Source organism: Hippocampus bargibanti, linkage group LG08 (assembly GCF_051943395.1).
Source record: "Hippocampus bargibanti isolate YZ-2025 linkage group LG08, ASM5194339v1, whole genome shotgun sequence".
Classification (NCBI taxonomy): Eukaryota; Metazoa; Chordata; class Actinopteri; order Syngnathiformes; family Syngnathidae; genus Hippocampus; species Hippocampus bargibanti.
Genome location: NC_142741.1, coordinates 23,905,947 through 23,914,412, shown reverse-complemented (window position 1 = coordinate 23,914,412; position 8,466 = coordinate 23,905,947). Strand labels below are relative to the sequence as shown.

The following is an 8,466-nucleotide window of genomic DNA, read 5'->3' as shown; positions in this document are numbered from 1 at the left end:
TCGGTCCCTTCAGGCTCAACAATAGCACCTTGTGGACTGAAGTATCCCATCTAGTGGGACATCCTTTCAGTTCTTTTTTCGAATCTTCAAAAAAAATATCATCATGGGGGCAGTTTTGGGGAAGTCCCCCTTTTCCTGGTCACCTTATGCACAAAGCAAAGTCATATTAGTATGAAAAAAAGACCCAAGTCAAGTCACACACACACACACGCGGCGGTCATTATTTTTTTGGTGTTTGTTTCATTTTGCACATAGGAAAAGCAATACTAATACACGCCACTGAGGCAAAATGGAAGACCAACATAGACAATTTTGCGCAAAAACTCCCACTTGAGATATAAGCAGGCCATCTCCGAATGGCGGGAACAGTGCAATAACCTCACGGGCACATTTAAAGGTACTTGCTATTTAAAGGACAACCGACGCCTCAGGACAAGTTGTGTCCATAATTTGTAAAATCGCTTCAAATGACTTCTACTGAGCGTATTTTACAAAGATTCCACCGCATATAGCTATATTTTACGTTTTAAGACTCAGGAAGTCTTGTTTTTGAGTTTGTGACGAGTCCTTACCCTACGTCACTGAAGGAACGCCCCTGACCGAGAAAGCGACACACAATGCATTTTGTTTTGTACTTTGCATTTTGTACTTTGTTTGGTCTGAAAACATCGTGTTGATGGCGAAATGATGACTACTATTTGATACTAGTTGACACAAATTTCCAGCAGACAAATCAGTCCATTTCCAACAGAGCTTGGGCGCCATCTTGTGCATTTTCTGGGACGCTACACATCAGTCCTGATGCCTCAAAATGACCCGGAAGAACTTCTTTAATCGATTGCAAACATTTATGCTTTCCTCTTCAGAACTATGAATCATATTCATAACTGAATGAGTAACAAGAAAGCATCTTCTCCGAATCTGAAGCCATTGTTTTGATTCTAGAGCAAGGCAAAACGTCCTGGCGTGACGTCATGAACAAGGGGGCGGGACCTTCTGAAACTTGCCATTTCCAAGGTCATTTTGAAGTACTTTTGGGACACTTTAACTCATTTTTATTGGTGTTTTAAAAATATCAGCCTGCGTGTTTTGGGTATTTTAGATGCTATAAAACGTTTTTCTGATGTCAAAAAAAAATGGTGTCGGTTGTCCTTTAAAGGTATTAGCTATTTAAGTTACGACAATAGCAACTTTTTTTTTTAGCTACCAAAGAGCCCTGCTAGAATCAGTGCTAAACACACTACTGAATCGTCTACATGTAGCATGTTGCTCAGCCAAAATAATGTAAGCTGGGGCCGCCACCAAATCCTAATGCTGCTTGTTGTCATAGCTTCTGCAGGGTACGTTCAATCTAGAAAATATGCTGTTTACTGTACCCAGCAACAATGTTTAGAAGCAAGTGAGTGAATCACACGATGTTAAGAAAAAAATGTTTTTATTTCCACTTCCAAGTTGGGAAAAAAAAAAACATTGTAGTGTTGATGCCGCGGGTTGTTTTTGCACTCACAACCAACACGTGTGCCTTTTTACATGAACAAACGTGCAATGTTTGAGCTCTTTGACCTTGTTTGGAGCTCTTTGACCTTGCTGTGTAAGCAAAACAATCATTGCACATATTTCCTATTGCTGAAATGGAGTGACGTTGCAATTGTTGTGCAAAAAAAGAACGGTCTCGAGTGCAGCCAAACACTTTTGAGACTCTCGATGATGCAACATGACTTTTTGATAACAATTTAAGAAGTATTTCACGTCGGGTTTTGTTTTCCTGATTTGTTACTTGACTGATCATGTGTATGTGTTTTGAGTGTATGAGAATGAGGAAAGATTTCTTTATTTATGTGCTATTTATTTGAATAAAGTTCACTTCCTAAATCACATCCGTTTGAAATTTTACTTTTACATTTCACAGCAGCAAAGTGATGAAAGGAATGAAAGTAGGAAAACAAAATACATGAACTTTGTATGTATGTATGTATGTATGTATGTATGTATGTATGTATGTATGTAATGCAGAAGGGATGGGTGTAGTCGCATTGGTTTCGTCTTGTAATTAACATTGGAGATAACAAAATTGTTGTTTTTTTTAAATTTTAATTAAAATGTAATTTTTTTTAATAACAAATTATATATATGTGTGTGTGTGTGTGTGTGTGTGTGTGTGTGTGTGTGTGTGTGTGTGTGTGTGTGTGTGTGTGTGTGTGTGTGTGTTAAAATCTTAGGGGAGTAAAAGAAGCTATTTTCATAAAACAGCAAAACCCTTCACTAAATCGCCATGGTGGGGTGAGGTTCAATTTGGATCGTTCGTACGACAGACTTCTTAGGCAACATAGGCTTAGTTTACATTGCTTGACTTGAATTAAAATTGTATATATATATATATATATATATATATCCATTATGAATCCTATTTGGTGTTGCATTCAAACACGAAACCTTGTGTTGTATGATACCTTGACTGCTTATGTAAATGTCTGGCATCGTGGCATCTCATGACATTCCCGTGTTTTCATTCATTCCCAAAGAAGTGACATAAATAAGTTGATGGATGAGATCACGCCGGTGGAATGTGTTTGTCAACACTCGGGATTAAGTTTGAACTTGGGGTTGCCCGGCCGATGGTTTTATAATGATCATGAATTCGGGTGCGCTCACACTAGATGCAAGGAGCTAATAAAAATATAAAACTGTTGCATAGAGACACTTAAAGGACAACCGACACTATTTTTTTGTTTCCTAACTGACATCAGAAAAATGTTTTATCGCATCTAAAATACCAAAAATACGCAGGATGATATTTTTAGTCAAATGCAAAACACCAATAAAAATGACAGTGTCCCAAAACTACTTCAAAATGACCCAGGAAATGGCGAGTTTCAGAAGGTCCCGCCCTCTTGTTCGTGACGTCACGGAAGGACATCGTGCCTTGCTCTAGAATCAAAACAATGGCTTTAGAGAGTTCAGATTCGGAGAAGATGCTTTCTTGTTACTCATCCAGTTGAGAATATGATTCCAATAGTTCCGAAGAGGAAAGCATAAATGTTTGCAATCGATTAAAGAAGTCTGTCTGTATCATTTTGAGGCATCTGGACTCCAATGTAGCGCCCAGAAAATGCACAAGATGGCGCCCAAGCTCTGTTGGAAATGGGCTGATTTGTCTGCTGGGAATTTATGTCAACTAGTATCAAATAGTAGTCTTGGTGCAACACACAACAATTCCCCATCGCCGTTATTTATGTAGTTTTGCTTCTAATTTCGCCATCTACACGAAGTTTTCAGACCAATCAAAGTACCCAAAATGCATTGTGTGTCACTTTCTCGGTCAGGGGCGTTCCTTCAGTGACGTACGGTGAGGACTCGTCACCAACTCAAAAACAAGACTTCCTGAATATTCAGCGCGAGTCTTAAAAGGTAAAATATAGCTATATGCGGTGGAATCTTTGTAAAATACGCTCAGTAGAAGTCATTTGAAGCCATTTTACAAATTATGGACGCAACATGTCCGTTGGCGTCGGTTGTCCTTTAAAATATGCACATTGACATTTTGGATATTTCATACTTAAAAAGTCACTTTTCATAATGAGAGTGTAATGGTGAGATATTGCCATTTCCTGGACTGTGTGAACCGAAAATCCAACCGAGCTTGTTTGTTGACTTTACTGCGGCCGTCTGCGTGTGGCATTCGTTCTCTTCCTGCCAAAGAGCTCTATTATGCGGCTTGACGCATGTGTCTCCTTCCCCCCTCTCACGTACGCTCAATTAGCGCCATACTTATCTCACACAGCGGCTGATTTTGCGTCATTCTTTACTTTCAGGATACATACCATTCACGTTTTTTTCGCCCTGCACTTAAAGGACAACCGACACCATTTTTTTTTTTGTTTCCTAACTGACATTAAAAAAAACGTTTTATAGCATCTAAAATACCCAAAACACGCAGGATGATGTTTTTGTCAAATGCAAAACAACAATAAAAATGAGTTAAAGTGTCCAAAAACTGCTTCAAAATGACACCGGAAATGGTGAGTTTCAGAAGGTGCCGCCCCCTTGTTCGTGACATCACTATTGGTCACACACTGCCTTGCTCCAGAATCAAAACAATGGCTTCAGTTTCGGAGTAGATGCTTTCTTGTTACTCATCCAGTTATGAATATGATTCAAATAGTTCCGAAGAGGAAAGCATAAATGTTTGCAATTGATTAAAGAAGTCTTTCCGTCTCATTTTGAGGCATCTGGAGTCCAACGTAGCGTCCCAGAAAATGCACAAGATGGCACCCAAGCTCCGTTGGAAATGGGCTGATTTGGCTGCTGGGAATTTGTGTCAACTAGTATCAAATAGTAGTCTTGGTGCAACACACAACGATTCACCATCGCGTTATTGATGCGTTTTCCCAGCCAACACGATGTTTTCAGACCAAACAAGTACAACAAAATACATTGACGTGGTGGAAGGACTGTCATTTTCTCGGTCAGGGGCGTTCCTTCAGTGACGTAACATGAGGACTCGTCACCTAACTAAAAAACTTCCTGAAAAAAAGTCAATCATTTCAGGCGGGCTTTTTTACGATCCCATTTGTCACGAACTAGTCAACCTACACTTTGGGATAGAGTGCTTTCACTCACTTGTAATTAGCACGCCTCAAACATCGGCTCGCAGTAGCACAGTAATGAGACATGTTGGACAAAAGTGCACACGGTTGCCCGTCCCCCAAACTCACGCGCACACACACACACACACACACACACACACACACACACACACACACACACACACACACACACACACACTGGGGCTGTCAGTTGGAAGCGCTGTGACGCACTTCGTGCCTCTGTTAATATTGCACAGCAACTCCATGAGCATTCCATGACAGGCATTCCTTATCATGATGAAGGTTGCCCACTCAGTCGAGCAGCTGCGTGGCAATTTAGCAACCCTTTGCAGATTGTCTTTCTGCACTCTTGCGTCTCACCTTTCAGAGACGAAACTCAAACCGCCGGCGGGCAGCTGCCTTTTTAAACGCACCGCCGTCTACTGCTCGCTCGCAAATGGTTGTCAAATAGTTCATCTTATTCAGGTTTATCCATCCATCTCTCCCTATCTATCTATCTATCTATCTATCTATCTATCTATCTATCTATCTATATGTCACGGTTTGCGAGGTGGTGATGGCGGGTGCGGATCCCAAAAAGCAGGCAGGAGGGAGCAGGAGGTTGTTTGACAAATTGTATTAAAATAAAAGTCAGCAGGAACAAAATGTAAAACATCAAAATCATCTGAACAGAAAAAAATACAAAGTATCAAAAGAAGACCAAAAGTAAAAGTCCGCCAAGGTTAAACAAACACATGCACAGCATACACAATGCATGCAGCAAACAAGCAGCAAACAATGGACCGACACCGGATGGTCGTGCCGGGTGTCCTTTTAAGTGTCAGTGATTAAATGACCAGCACCTGCGAGGCTGCAGGCGGGGCCGACAGCGCCCCCCGTTGGTCGCCAACCAGATCATGACACTATCTATCTATCTATCTATCTATCTATCTATCTATCTATCTATCTATCTATCTATCTATCTATCTATCTATCTATCTATCTATCTATCTATCTATCTATCTATCCATATTTAGTCTGTATCTTTGAAAATGTAAATTTCATACACATGTATATTCATTTTTTTAAACGCATTCAACACATTAAACATTGATGTCGATTTTTTTTTCGCCTGGCCGCCTCTGTGTACAAAGGTCATGGGTTAAAATTTGCTATGTTTGATATGTTTAATGAACAGATGATTTTTTTTTTGCAAGCACCAGCATTGGGTGCAAACCAGATTGTCACGTAATATTGCATTTGGATGAGCACAGAGTGTCAAACTGACTTCAGTTTATCGATCAGTGCCAGAGTCTCACACTACAGTACGGTGGGGTAGGATGCCAAGTCATTTGGATCAGCTTATTACATCATACTATAAACACATTTTAATCATTCGCAAATAAAACTCAGACTTTTTTTCCCCATCGGCGGCTTTGTTTACCTGCATTGCATCGCACAAGGTCATCCTGACGTCATACGCGCAAGCGTGCAGGATGTCCTTGTTGAATTGGTTTTGTTCTCCCCGAAGTGTGTCATGTGTCATGCTGGCATAACAGCCCGGGAGGTTAGGGGTGGGAGTGGGGAGAGGGTGAGGGGGACAAAATGACAATGAGCATAGGCAACAGTCAGGATGAGTGATTTGAGCTAAAACAGCCCGTCATGTCGCCTCTTTTCAGATTTGTTGAGCTCATTAATTGATTCACTGCCAAACGATGTGCAAAAATGCCATTTTCACTCAAACTGCGAGATCCACAGAATTTTGAGTTTTAGGACTACATAAGCATTCAATTCAGCGTGGGAAACCTTAGACCAGGGGTCGGGAACCTTTTTGACGAAGAGAGCCATAAATGTAAAATATTTTGACGTTTTTCAGTGAGAGCCACAACACGCTCACACACGCACGCGCGGCCACTTTTCAACAAAATGTCAGAATTTAGTATTTAAAATAACTTGATTGTACTCACCGTTAACATGAATGGTTTTCGGTTTCTCGTGATTGGTAAAAATCCAGCCGAACGATCGGAATGAAAGTCAACTTGCCGGCTCCATACGCGAAGTTACTGCTAGCTAGCCGGCACACGGCTAATTAGCTTCCACACTTGCTATGCAACATACTTCCCACAGAAGTATGTATATTGATGTCACTGACATTCGCCTGTTTCATTGATGGTATTGTTTCTTTGCAAATTAGAATCAGAACCTTTTCTCTCCACAAAGGCGAATCCTCAAGCTGAAGTGTACTTTGTTTTTACTTCTCGGGCTCATTTAAAGGGGCGTTTACCTGTTTCGACTGACGGCCAGTATCACCCAATCAAAATTACGCTTTCCGCCAACCTCGCTCAGTATCACCCAATCAAAATTGCGCTTTTCGCCAAACGCTGCCCCAACAGAAAATGAACAGAAAAAAGCGAGAATATGTATTTAGATTCATCGGCGAGCCATATGCAATCATCAATAGAGCCATAGGTTCTCAACCTCTGCCTTAGACTCTCTTCTTTCATTATAAAATAATTGTTAATTCCTAAGTTATATGGGTCTGCCGTTATCTAAGCTTGAAATGGGGGCTGCTGTACAAAATACAATACAATTAACATATAGCGCTTTAACAACAGCTGAAGCTGGAACAAAGCGCAAACATGGACAAAAGGCAAATGTTGCCCGCTTGTGGAAGGGACAAAAAACATTGCCACAGGTCTGACCAGCGCTTTATCGCCCCCCGCAAGAAAAAAACATAACCCAAACAAATTCGGGAATGGCGCACCACGTCATACTTTTAAATTCCCGAATAAATAACGTTTCACAATAACTTACCCGCCCCCAGTTCGTGACGTCACGCCAAGACGTCTTGCATTGCTGGAGAATCAAAACAATGGCTTCAGATTCGGAGAATATGATTTATTGTTGCACATCCAGTTGTGAATATGATTCAAATAGTTTTGAAGAGGAAAGCATACATGTTTGCAATTGATTAAAGAATTATATGTGCCATTTTGAGGCATCAGGGGTGGGAAATGTATCACACAAAAAGAGGCAGAAAATGGCGTCCAACCTCCTGTGGGGACTTAATCAGCCCATTTCCACAGGCTGATAAATTCCTTCCATGGAGCTTGGTCGCCCTCTTCTGGCAGCTTTTTAGTGCAACACGAGGTTTTCAGACCAAACAAGTACAGTAAAATACATTGACGTGATGGAAGGACTGCTACAATGTGTCTTTTTTTCGGTCAGGGGCGTTCCTTCAGTGACGTCACGTACGGACTCGTCACCAACTCAAAAACAAGACTTCCTGAATATTCAGCGCGAGTCTTAAAAGGTAAAATATAGCTATATGCGGTGGAATATTTGTCAAATACGCTCAGTAGAAGTCATTTGAATTCATTTTACAAATTATGGACACAACTTGTCCGAAGTGTCGGTTGTCCTTTAAGTGACCAAATATGGTTCCTTTACTGTATGAAGATTAAAATCGGTTTCTTATCACTTGTCTGCTTTGTGTTTAAACACACTGCAGACAAACCTTATGATCATGCAGGGTGCGATCCTGAGCCTGTAAAAAGCGAGCGAGCACGACTGGATGGTCGCAATGCATGCATTGACGTCAGAGGTGTGTGTGTGGTGGGGGGGGGGTGATCGGGATGATAGGGGTTCTCTGGATGGAAAATCCTGAGTCACCATAACAATTCTCACAACACACAATCATGACCCTGCAAGGCCTTGGAAGGAGAGATATTTATGTGACAGTCATAAAAGTGGTTTGAAGATATGCTTTGCTCTCATTGCGCCAACGCTCGATCTTCTGATAACTTGTGTTTGATTAATAAGCGCGTTTTTCTCAATACATATGTTCGCGGTGTAATCGCTAGTTGCCAGGTCACTTTTG

At 41.1% G+C, this 8,466-nt stretch overlaps 1 protein-coding gene across 3 annotated transcripts in view; it reads left to right on the top strand.

Annotated features, from left to right (window-relative positions):
• The window catches only part of sik1 (salt-inducible kinase 1), a 16,831-nt gene extending 14,954 nt beyond the window's left edge, over positions 1 to 1,877 (top strand). For all 3 annotated transcript variants that reach the window (XM_089003367.1, XM_089003366.1, XM_089003368.1), the window contains one exon: positions 1 to 1,877. This exon is cut by the window's left edge and continues 1,767 nt beyond it. The gene's annotated coding sequence lies outside the window, so the exon portion shown is untranslated.
• Positions 1,878 to 8,466: the final 6,589 nt, after the last annotated feature.